This window comes from Castor canadensis, chromosome 1 (assembly GCF_047511655.1).
Source record: "Castor canadensis chromosome 1, mCasCan1.hap1v2, whole genome shotgun sequence".
NCBI classification, from domain to species: Eukaryota; Metazoa; Chordata; class Mammalia; order Rodentia; family Castoridae; genus Castor; species Castor canadensis.
In genome coordinates, this window is record NC_133386.1 from 189734201 (window position 1) to 189747773 (window position 13573).

Sequence of the window (13573 nt, forward strand, 5' to 3'; positions counted from 1 at the left end):
TCAAATCAATGGATACATGGTATGAGCACCACTTAACACTTTTGATATTAACTTTGATGTCTTGACTAAGTAATGTTTGTTCTATTTCTGGTCTGTAATTCAATACAGTACCATTTCAATACAGTATCCTTTGGAAGGGTTATGTACCGGTGATGTGATATTTATTTAGTTGTTCACAGTGTTTGTAACTTCAGCCACTAAAGGCTCTTTCAATTGTTCTATATTACCATTGCATATGCCCATCACTGTGTGTGTGTGTGTGTGTGTGTGTGTGTGTGTGCGCATGTGCTTTATCACTTCCTTCCTTTCAAGCAACACAAGATACTCAATTTAATCTTCTACACTTCAGTCAAAACCTAGAATCAGACATTTCTTCAAGAAGCACTAATCATTTTACTGGAAAATGCTATTTTAAAAAAGACCTGGGTACTAGATAATTTTCAAATTCTAGCCTCAAAATGTCACTTATTGTCTAAACTAACAACTTTAATTTAAAGGATAGGTCACCTGGTTTTCTGTAATCAAAGACAAATTGAAGATAAAAGGTTTTTTTTATCAAATGCAATTCATTTTTCTCAATTGATAGGGGACTGACACTTTTGGGAATGATGTTCCTATGTATCTTGCATCATTCATATTAGATATACCTCTAGCGAAGGTAAAGGGTAAAAAGGCCAGTGAAAATAATTTTAGGGTAGCTTTCAGGCAAAGTTGAATGAATCATAAATCAAATGAAAACATAATGAATCTGTGAGTTCAAAAAGATCCTCATTCCAGAAAAATCAGAAATTAATTTAGAAGCATTAAAAATTCTCATTTGAGTAAGTAGTCCTCAATTATTTGGAGAAGAAAAGAAGGCAACAGAACATCCTATCCTTTCATATATTCTTACAAAACCCGAAGATTTTTGTATTAACTTATTTGTGTTTCATCCTTATAGACTACTAATCAGATTACTGTCATAACCATAATCTGTCATGTATACTTGTGGAAAGATAGCATACCTAAGGACCTTTCCAGGAGTGCTTTCCAACTTAAAGTGATAATATGGAAATGAAAGTTATTCAGAACAGTTTTTGATGGATATGGGCACTAGTAGGTAAGGACTGCTGATAGATGGGGATGGTAGAGATAATGAACTAGGAATAATATCTACTTGGGATCCTACAGAAATACTCCATAAAGTTACAATGTTGTCAAGGATATAAACTATGTAGACACCCCTCTTCCTTCATGGCAATTAAATATAAAATTATATGAATCATGATTAATTTACATCTATAGGAAATGTGTTAGGTCTGTGAAGTTGCTTCAGGCCAATACGTACATCATTTTGTCTACAATTCATATAAAATAAATATTATACATATTACAACAATTTTTCAGTTAGGATACATATCTATGTCTTCCTACACATAAAGGTATTGATAGATAAATATGTATATTTAGACAGATTATTTTTAAATTACTTAGTTCAAAGAACCCCCAAATACTTTTTATTTGTTTGCTTGAGCCTTCATTAACAACACTTGGACAATATCTAATTAAGTAAGTGAACCTGTAATTATTGTCAGTATCATGGTGTACTATGTATTTAAAGAGCACTGATTATCACTGCTAACTTAACAGCTGACTTCCCACCTTAACAAACCTTCAGAGATCAGTGTTGCTCCAAAAATAGCCATATACTTACTGTGTACAACGGAAGATGGTAGTGATGGCTCTGTGTATGTCTAGTTGAGTGAGAATCCCAAGGTAAGGCTTTAAGTCTTTTTAAAAATGCACTATGACTACAAAAACTTTCAAATATTGCCAGTGTGTGTTTTCAAACCAGATCTTTTATCAACATTGCCAAGGAAATAGTTTTCCCTCTCAGGGAGTACTAATATCAGGATTTGGATATTTAATCTTCTAAATATGATCTTTTTATTTAACTGTATATATCTGTTATATAGTATATACTTTTTTGTTAGTGCAAATGTTATCATAAGCATACTGTTTTGAACTCTTGAATTTAAAATTAAAGCATATTTTATACACAACTATATAATATTTGTACTATCTCTGCTGCACATTACTGTTTTCATGAAAGTGCCATGGTGAATGCCTAACTTCTTTCCTATCTTTTGTTAACCTTCATAAGGCTGTCATGACTGTAATCATGCCTCTGATTGTCTGTATCTATGGGACAGAAATCTCAGGATATATGTCTACATGAATTTGTGTTATAGTTTTGAAATCACTCCCTACAACATTGTAAGCACTTTACAAATCCTATAAAATGTATGAAAAATGATTGTTTCACACATATTTGTCAGTAGAATTTATTAAAAGATTTATTATAAGGAATGCTTTACTAATTCAATAAAAAAGTTTTCCAAGTAGAATTTGGATTTGAATGCTATAACTCAGGAAGAATTGAGCATCTATCTATGTACTTATTCTTATTAGTAAGAAGGATCACTTTTAAAATCAATTAGTGACCATAGTTAATTTGGTGGGTTTTTATTTTTATTTTGAATGATCTGGGAAATCATGATATTATAAGAGATTATGCTTTTGTCTGGAATATATGTTTTAAGTATGTTTTGTCATTTTGGCACACATCCAATTGATTATGCTATTCTTGACAATGTGCATATCATAAAGTAAATAGAACAAATTTTGTATTATTTAATACAAATAATTTTATATCTTTAGTTCCTTACTTGCAGTTAGGATATGAAGTACTCAGGAATGTACATAGATACAACTCCATTAAAGTTTCAATTGTGACTGATTAATCAAGAAATCATTTCCTAAATCCTTGGTGTTTCGTCATAACCTGAATATGGAAGGATGTACTGGTTTATGCATTCTTCTCACTTTATTCCTTCCTACTAGTCTCAATTTGCTCCTTATGTTGTATGAAAACTTCTTGAAGGACTCAAAAACATAAAACACTGAGCGGTAAATTTAAAGAAAATAAATTTATTCAATGAAAAATCTCTTCACTGCTAAAATGTTATATTCATTATTTCTATTTGTCTACCTACTTATCTATCATCTGTTTATATATCAATCATTTACCCATCTATCAATCTTTTTAACATTTTTGTGTTATCTATCATCCATCTATCATCCATCTACCTATCTATCTATCTATCTATCTATCTATCTATCTATCTAGCTGTCATCCTTGTATACAACTAGGTACTATTATGGAAGGCAAGCAGAAATGCTAGAACAATTATCACTAGGATGTTTAAAATAGCACACAATTAAATTATAATTCAACTACCAATTCAAATAATGTGAAACCATATTGAGGTAAATCATGGAAAAGTTTCCTCAGTTTTTTCAACATGATACCCAAATGTTAATACATTCTTGATTAACCTAACCAAGCACAAAGAGACCTCAGAGTTGTATGTTCATACTAAATCCTTTAATTAATGTTTTCTTTGTTTGAAGGTTCATTTACAGTTTCATTATTTTAATGTGCTATTTACATTGTATTATAAAAATAATAAATTGGATTTCAGGTAATAATGACAATGGTAAATGATTGCTCATTAGAAAATTACAGTTTATAATGGAGAATATACATTCAACGACCAAATTTATTATCATTCTCATATCTTTTCTCCTTTGCAGATTTCTTCCAACCTGTCATTTTCTAACATGAACTGAAATGATGCAGCAAAACAACACTGTAACTGAGTTTGTATTGCTAGAATTGACACAAGATCCTCTAAAGGAGAAATTAGTATTTTTCTTCTTCTTTGTTTTCTATGGAGGAATTGTAGTGGGGAATATGCTCATAATTGTGACTATCAAGTCCAGCAAGACACTTGGGAGCTCCATATACTAGTTCTTATTTTATTTGTACTTTGCTGATACCTGCTTTTCAACATCCATAGCCCCAAGAGTAATTGTCGATGCACTCTCCGCAAAGAAAATAATTTCCTATGATGTATGCATGATGCAAATCTTTGCACTACATTTATTTGGAAGCTTGGAGATTTTTGTGTTGGTATTCATGGCTGTTGACCGCTATGTGGCAATCAGTAAGCCCTTGCACTACCTGACCATCATAAGGCAACAGGTCTGTAACAACTTGATTTTTTTTGCGTGGATAGGGTCTTTTATACATGGCACTATACAGATTATGCTGCTCTTGAGATTGCCCTTCTGTGGACCCAATTTGATTGAGCATTATTGCTGTGATTTGCAGCCCATGTTGAAACTTGCCTGCATGGACACACATGTGATGAACCTGCTGTTTGTGTCTAACAGTGGGACACTGTGCTCCTGTAGTTTCTTGGTTTTGATGATCTCATACATTGTAATCTTACATTCATTGAAAAACCATAGTGCAGAAGGGAGGAAAAAAGCTCTCTCTACTTGCACTTCTCACATTATTGTAGCTATCTTATTCCTTGGCCCCTGCATATTCATGTATACACCACCCCCAACCACTTTGCCCATTGACAAGATAGCAGTATTTTATACAATTGGAACATACTTTCTCAACCCACTTGTTTACACACTGAGAAATGTAGAAGTGAAAAATGCCATGAGAAAGTTGTGGCATATTAAAATCATGACTGAATAAGTACACATATAAAATATGATCATGTTTGAATATATAAGTATATCAAACTGCAACATAAAAGTTACTGAGTCAGTTTTCTAATTTATCAATGCTCTGAATTCCAAGGCATGTTTTTTTTTGTCATAGGTAAGTAGAGTGTAATTGATTTCTGAATAATGTTTGCCAATCATTTTTCTTCATCAGATTCTTCTTTCCAATTGTGAAGTTCCTGAGGTATAAACCTGACTGAACTTTTAGACTTTCATCTAATGCATTTGATTCCCTTTCTCTTTTTCTGTGCTTCTTGTTATCAACTGGTATCTTCCCTGAAACTTGAAGTTTGGCTCTATCTTTTCCTTATAGTTCCAGTCTGGCACCATTCCCTATAAATGATATATCAACATTCTGTCTGATAAGAAGAAAGTAATGTAGGAAATCACAACTATCCAAATTGCTAAATATTCATAAATATAGTGAAGTTACAAGTTTTCCATTTTTTTCTTTAATGCATTTTCAATAAAATATTGACCTTGGTGCTTTTCAATTATGGGGCAAAGGAGCTAAATCAGTGCATCAAGACTGCATTATTCATTTTGTCACAAGCATGTATTTGAATATTAAATAATTTTGAACCAGAAGATCCACTTGCAATATTTTAAACTTACTTGATTTTTGCTTAATTTGGCTATTAATATAACTTCCATATGACTTATGAGATTTCAAGGAAAACTGTTGCAATTACCTAAAATATTTACTTATCTATGTAAATAGCATATAGGACAACAATTATGACAGAATTTGGGGTCTCTAATGGAAAGGATGAGAAAACAACAGATGTTGAAAAACTATATTAAAATTTCAAACATCTATATATAATTTATTCTGGAATGAACAAAAATGGTAGAGTTTTGTTTGACATGAAATATGATCAACTATATTTTAGTTTGTTCATATCAGTGAAATACAGTTATAATCACTATAGACACTTAAAAAAATCAGACAATTGCACTTAGGTTAGAGAAAAGCAAGTCTTGCTGGGCAAGCCACTTTCTCTCTCTACTTGTGTTTTCTCATGAATGGGATTATGTAGATTCACAGGTTACAATTGCCAAAAAATAATGTATGCCCAGAGTTCATAGTGCAAATTCATAACTGCACTTCAGACATGTAACCTATGGCATATATCATGATCTTTTGGGGTTTATTGACTTCGGTGTACTGAAGTAGATGCTGTCTTTCACAATTTCTGGTACATTGCATTTCATTTTTAACCATTTTTCTCATTAATGAATTGGAGAATAGGACAAATTCCAGCCATTTATCCTTTCAAAAATGGTTTTTGAGCAAATTCGGTAAAATAACAATGTTTGGTAGTTTCATTTATTTTGATTTTCTGGGACACAATGAACCATGTTCTTCACATTGATGTCACAGTGTTGAGGTGTTAGGCATGAGAAGAGCCATACACTTAATAGACAATAGAAACATCAACCATTAGATATTTGTCTAATCTTCTCCTACCCAGCACAAACACACATGGAGACCCAGTAAGGCTTTTATGTTACTTTGCACTTCAGAGGAAAAATTGAAGTAGGAAACATAGAATAAAATAAATAATACAAAATATCAGGAAATAAATCAAGACTGTGTAATAGAATAAGAAGCTAATTAGGAATAGAAAAATGTCAGGACTTGTGAATTTTGAAAGTACTTGTAGCCGACATAAAACTGGGAAAATGAAGTACAATTGCCTTTTAAAAATAAGTTTCAATATAACCATACAAAATATAATTTTGGAGTGACCAAAACCCTCAAATATGATTGATCTAGAAAAAGAAATTATGAATTCTAATGATCCTTTTTAATGATCCTCAAATATGATTGATCTAGAAAAAGAAATTATGAATTCTAATGATCCTTAGATTTTAGGAACAAGTAGATTCTAGTGTGTCCAGTGTCTTTTTGAAATCATATTGATGTCTTCATTAAATAATACAGTTAGGCATTTCTTTGAAACTGAAATTTTCCTGATGAAAACTCTAAAATTAGAGATATAAACTAAAGTCTTTTTTGTTGTTTTGCTGTAAACTAGTGGAATAAAGATTTAATATAGGATTTTTTCAAAAGTTGAATGCTATACTATTACTTAAAATAAACTTTTCAAAGCCTAAACATAAGGCACTTTAATTTTTTTATCATTTTTACATTGACTTACGTGCATACATTGTTTATGCTACCTCCACCCAACTCCCACCTCCTGTTCCACCTTCTTCTTCTCCGATTTTGTTGAAAAGAAAACATAAGAAACGTAAGAAAGACATAGCGTTTTGCTAGCTATAAAGATAGCTATACATAGAGATTCCTAGCATTGCACTTGCATTCGTGTATTGCAATGCACATTGGGTTGTCTCTACCACATCTCTTCACTACTTCCTGGTTCCCTTTCCATAGTGTTCTCTGCCAATTTAAGATTACTTTATTTGCTCCTCAACACGTGACACATCAACCAGATTCAACTGTTAGGTTCCTTTTTTCTCTTTATTTCTCCTATGCACGTTCTTCCCTTCATGTGTGACCCATGTCCAATAATATTACTGCATTTGTTTGGGGTCTGTAATCTGCATATGAGGGAGCACATGCAAATTTTGGCCTTCTGAGCCTGGCTTAAGATGATGTTCTCTAGCTCCATCCATTTACTTGCTAATGACAAAATTTCATTCTTTTTTGTGGCTAAATAAAATTCCATTGTGAATAAATACCACACTTTTCTTGATCTATTCCTTAGTTGGGAGGAAGCTTGGCTGTTTCCCTAGCTTGGTTATTGTAAATAGTGCTGCAATAAACATGGTTGTGCAGGTGCTTTTTTAATAATTTGAGTCGCATTCCTGTAAGGACCTTTGAAGGCAGTGATCATGATCTGTCCTTGTAAAGTTAGGTGGTTGAGTACAGTGATTAAGAGTTTGAGTTCTAGGGCTGAGAGTCCTCAGTGGCAGAGCTCTTGCTTAGCATAAGGCAAAGTCCTGGGTTTAATGCCCAGTATCACAAAAAGAAAATTGAGTTCTAGAATCAGACTGTATCAGTATAAATTTTGTGTTATCACTTTATAAATTTTGAACTTTGGGAACTATATGAAATCTTGGGCATTGATCTTGGTCTGCAGATCGGACTCAAAATTCTTCTTATATCCTAAATGATATCAAAAAATGAAATTCATATTTGGATTCAAACTCAAGCCTTGTGTTGGTTGCACACTCGCTCAACCACTTGAGCCACTCTGCCAGCCCTATTTTGGGTTGGGTATTTTTCTGGATAGGGTTTGCCAATTATTTGCTCAGGCTGGCCTTGAACAGTGATATCCTAATCTCTGCTTCCAGATTAGTTAGAATTATAGTTTATGGTAGGCAACCAGTGTTCAAAGTAACGTTCTTCTTTTTTTCTATTTACTCACTTGAAATAGCTTTTGAAGATTTATCATCAAACTTAATTTTGATAGTAACAAAAGAAAATTGGTTAATATTCATTTTTCACAGTGTTTTCAATATACAGTTTGAAGAAATACCAAACTGTTATTCAATTAAATCTGTCTCTCACATGGATTCCCAGACTGTTTGCTATCAAAAATGGGTTCTTAAGACATCATTACAAGATGTGTAATTGAGATACACTAGATGGACAAAATGAGGTGGTCAATGAGGTCATACTGGCATATTTTGTAATCCCAACTACTTTGGAGGTGGAAACAAGAGGATTACAAAATCAAGACAAACACTGGCAAATGAAAGACCCTATCTCAAAAGCAAAGTAAGAATTAAACTCCTGGTGGCATAGCTCAAGAGGGAGATTGCATAAGGACCTGAGTCCACTCCCCAGTGCTATAAAGCAAATTATATGGGTAAACAATCTTTGTTCCACCCAACTGTTCTGAGATTACATTCTTTTTAATTAACATATATTAATGTTTTTTTCCTGGTACCAACAGCAAGAGAAGAGACAGCAAATCTTTATTAGAGGCTTCAGAGCAAGAGCACCAGGAAAACACCCTTCTGCCTCACTTTATTTATTTTTGTGTATTTATTCATTTATTCATATATGCATACATTATTGGGGCTATTTCTCCCCCCGTCACCCCCTATCCACCCCACCCCTCTCACTTCTAGGCAGAACCTATTCTGCCCCTTTTTCCAATTTTGTTGAAGAGTAGACAAGCAATAATAAAAAAGACAAAACATTTTTGCTAGCTGAAATAAGGATAGCTATACAGAGAAATTCCTAGCATTGCTTCAGTGAACAATTGTCTAACAATTTGAATTGATTCATCTCTACCTGACCTCTTCACTACTTCCAGGTCACCTTCCCATATTGACCTCTGTCATCTTAAGGTTACTTCATTAGCTCCTCTGCAGTGGGAACATCAAACACTTTCAAGTTTTGGGTTTCCTACCTATCCCCATTCCTCCCGTATGTGTTCTGTCCTTAGCATGTGACCCAAGTCCAACAATATTGCTGTATTTGCCCTAGATCTAAAGTCTGCATATGAGGGAGAACATACAATTTTTAGTCTCCTGAGCCTGGCCAACCTCACTCAAGAAGATATTCTCCAGTTCCATCCATTTACTTGCAAATGATACAATTTCATTCTTCTTCCTGAGTAAAATTCCATTGTGTATAAATTCTACATTTTCTTAATCCATTCATCAGTAGTGGGTCATTTTGTCTCTTTCCATACTTGGCTATTGTGTATAGTGCTACAATAAGCATGGGTGTGTAGGTGCCTCTGGAGTAACCTGTGTCACATTCTTTTGGGTATATCCCTGGGAGTGGGATTGCTGTATCATATGGCAGGTCTATGTTTAGTTTTTTAAGATGCTTCCATATTGTTTTCCAGACTGGTTGCACTAGCTTCCACTCTCACTAGCAGTGTATGATGGTTTCTTTTTACCCACATCCTCACCATCACCTATTGTTCGTGGTGTTTTTGATGATAGCTATTCTAACAGGAGTGAGGTGGAATCTTACTGTGGTTTTGATTTGCAATTCCTTTATGACTAGAGAGAGTAAGCATTTTTTCATGTGTTTTTTGACCACTTGAATTTCATCTTTTGAGAAAGTTCTGTTTTGTTCAGTTGCCCATTTTTTTATTGGTTCATTGGTTTTGGGGGTGTTTAGTTTTTTGAGCTCCTTGTATATTCTGGTTATCAGTCCCTTGATATATAGCTGGAAAATATTTTCTCTCACTCTGTGGGTGGTCACTTCAGTTTAGAGACCATTTCTTTTATTATATAGAAGCTTTTTAATTTCATGTAGTCCCATTTGTCCATCCTTTCTCTTAGTAGCTGAGCTGCTGGGGTTCTATTGATAAAGTACTTCCTTATATTGTTTAAATAAACACCGAAGTGAAACAAAGAACACTATAAATGAGAGATAAATGAATTAAAGATGAAAATAGACAATATTAAAGAGGAAATGACCCATGATATGTAAAACCTCATAAAAAAGAAAGAAACAGAAACACAAAACACAATGAAAGGCCACTCCAGCAAACTAGAACAAGAAGAAGACAGAATCTCAGAACTTGAAGATAAAATGGAAATTAAAGGAAAAACTGAAGAGCTATTAGTCAAACAACTCAAGACCTGCAAAAGGAATATGGAATAAATCGCTGGCTCCATCAGTGAGTGTGAATCATGGTTATTGAAGAAGGAGCAGAGGTGTAAGCCATAAGGACTTGTAATATATTCAACAAAATAATTGCAGAAAATTTTCCAAATCTAAAGAAAGCTATGCCCATTCAGGTACAGGAAGCCTCCAGGACACCAAAAACACTTGTCCAAAATAGAACTACCCCACAACATACTATCATTAAAACAACGAACACAGAGAATAGAGAAAGAATATTGAAGGCTGTAAGAGAGAAGAAGTAAATAACATACAAATGTAAACCCATCAAAATCACAATAGATTTCTTAATGGAAACCTTAAAAGCAAGAACGGCATAGAGTGAGATATTCCAGACACTGAATGAAAATAACTTCAACCCTAAGATACTGTACCCACCAAAACTATCATTAAAATAGATGGACCAATAAAAGTCATCAAGGATAAGCAGAAACTAAAACAATATATGACCACCAAGCCATCACTACAAAAGATTCTTTAAGGAATTGTGCACACAGAAAATGAAAGCAAAGAAAACCATGGAAGGATAGGCAGTACCAACCTACAGAAGAAGAAAAGACAAGGAATCAGATACTAACATTGATTAAGTTGCAAACAATCAAGCCTTTAAACAACAAAAATAACTAAATGACAGGAATCATCACATACATATCAATATTAACACTGAATGTTAACAGACTTAACTTCCCCATGAAAAGACACTGTTTGGCAAACTGGATTAAAAAGGAAGATTCAACAATATGTTGTTTGCAGGAGACCCATGTCATTGACAGAAATAAACACTGGCTTAGGGTAAAAGGTTTGAAAAAGATTTACCAACCCAATTGCCCCCTAAAACAGGCAGAAGTAGCAATACTTATCTTGGACAAAGTAGACTTCAATCTTACATTGATCAAAAGAGATAAAGGAGGACTCTCCATGCTAATAAAAGGAGAAATACAACAAAAGGAAATAACAATTATCAACTTATATGCACCCAATTTCAATGTACCCAATTTCATCAAATATACCCTGAGGGACCTAAAAGCATATACAACTCTAACACAGTGGTCGTGGGAAACTTTAATACCTCCCTATAACCAATAGATAGGTCATCCCAACAAAAAATCAATAAAGAAATTCTAGAACTAAATCACACCATAGACCAAATGTACTTACCTGATGTCTACAGAATATTTTATCCAACTTCTGCACAATTTACATTCTTCTCAGAAGCCCTTGGAACTTTCTCCAAAATTGATCATATCTTAGAACACAAATCTAGCCTCAGCAAATTTAAGAAAATAGAAACAATCCCATGAATTCTATCTGATCACAATGCATGTATTAATTTTACATGTACTAAAATACACTGTGTTATTTCAACCCATGCATGCAGTGTGGATGGATCAAACCAGGGCAATTAGTATTTCCCTCTAACTACTTCTTTTTGTTTGGAATCTCAAGCTCCTCTCTTTCAGTTCTTCATAAAATATATAATGGAATATTGTGAATTGTTAAACACCTAGTTTGCTGTTTAATACCAGGACTTATAAGTATGTGTTTAGTACCTGTTATCCAACTTCCTTTTTTCCACCTGCAGCCAACACCCTTGACAAATATGAAACCTGAGAGAATGTTAATGCATTAGTAATACTTAAAAATGAGAAAAGGTAATCCTTAGGAAACATGTCCCAGTATATTTACTATTTGCATCACTGGATTTAATAGCTCTACGTAGACAAGAGAGGAGAGAGAAAGGAGATTTCATCTGGTAAGAAAATGAGAAGGAGGTAATTAAAATTAGGACAGATATGTATTAATTAAAATTAGCCTTTCATACTTATTGAATGTTTGAAAAGAGTCATGAGGAAACTCCAGAATATCACTTACATATATTTAATATCATCTCACCCAGTATAATGTATTCCACAAAGACCTGAAACTCACACAGTTACTTCTCAATTCTTTATTCCTTTAGAATAATAGGAGGAGATGGTAGAGAGAACCTTTAAAAATCTGTTAATATTGAAATTTCATAAGTATAATTTTTGCATGTATAATTTGATCACTGAAAGCTTAATCTAATTTATTTTCTCTCTTAAGTTCTTCTTTTTCTTTCCTCTCTAAATTCCATCATTTTTTGTATATACACTTTCAGAAAACAGTAGCGAGAGGCCAGTTATACAAAACAAAGTAAAATTCATGGGAAATATATAGTGAGACAATAGGCACATGACAATATGCTCAAATCTGTATATCACTTGTAAGTTCCAAAATTAAATAACAGTGAAAGTGCCATTACACCTCTATTAGAATGACCAAAATTCCAAACACTAACAGCTTAAATCCTAGTAATGATATACAAGCATGAGGAAAGGGGAGTCAAGGGCAAAATGAAATGAATTTTCTTACTCATTTCAACAGAGGCATTGTCGACTCATATTTCTTTAGAGATGCTAGAACTTCTCAAATGGATTGTGATATTCTCATGAAGACATTTTATTGTATGCACACTTATACAATCCTCATTTTTGTGGATGGAAGTGGCCTGAGAGTTCCATAGTTGTCATCTTCCTAGTGTCACTTTTCTTTTTCTGGTATTCTTTGTAACCTTAATTTGTAGTTACTTGACTTTTTCTATAATTTCTCCAACTATTATTACAATTAGTTTATACAATATCAGGATTTAAACTATGGCTTAAAAGTAACAATCACCAAAATTAGTTCTATGGACCTGTCTTGAAATAAAAACTTTAAAATAATTACAATGCTTAACAAACATTTTCAATGATCCATTCCATGGCTTATTGAAATTGAACCTGACCATGTTGAGTTACTATAAATTCTAAGCTCCTGAACCCAAGACACCATTACTCAGCCATTAGTAATGTCTTTCACCATCATCACTTTCTAGAATTCCTTGGTTTTCAACTTGGGTTAGTGTAAGGAAAATGTGTGAAAAGAGTAAAAACCATGAAAAAAATGTCATTAATACAGATCTTGTTGCTGAACTCAGTAAATATGTAACCAAAGCAGGATGTTCATGTGTGATGTCATTGTTAATATGAAACTCATGGAACAATTATAAAAATGAAGATATAACAATGTAAAGGAACATTGAAGATAGAATATGAACGTAGGCAAGAAAGAGTAAAATAAAATTATTTCAATGAAATGTACTCCTTATTAACTGTGTTCTTACTAACATGTGTTAGCAAAACAATGGAAAATGATTTGAAAGAAACTGAATGACATCAATTACTTTCCAACCAATGTTTGGGTTGTTGATTAATCTTCACACAACTTGGTATAACTTTCTAGTTCTGTAGGGCAGGATGT

The 13573-nt window shown here is 33.2% G+C and overlaps 1 pseudogene; it reads left to right on the forward strand.

Annotated features, from left to right (window-relative positions):
* The first annotated feature begins 3676 nt into the window (after positions 1–3676).
* Positions 3677–4597, forward strand: LOC109676221 (olfactory receptor 4C11-like; annotated as a pseudogene).
* Positions 4598–13573: the final 8976 nt, after the last annotated feature.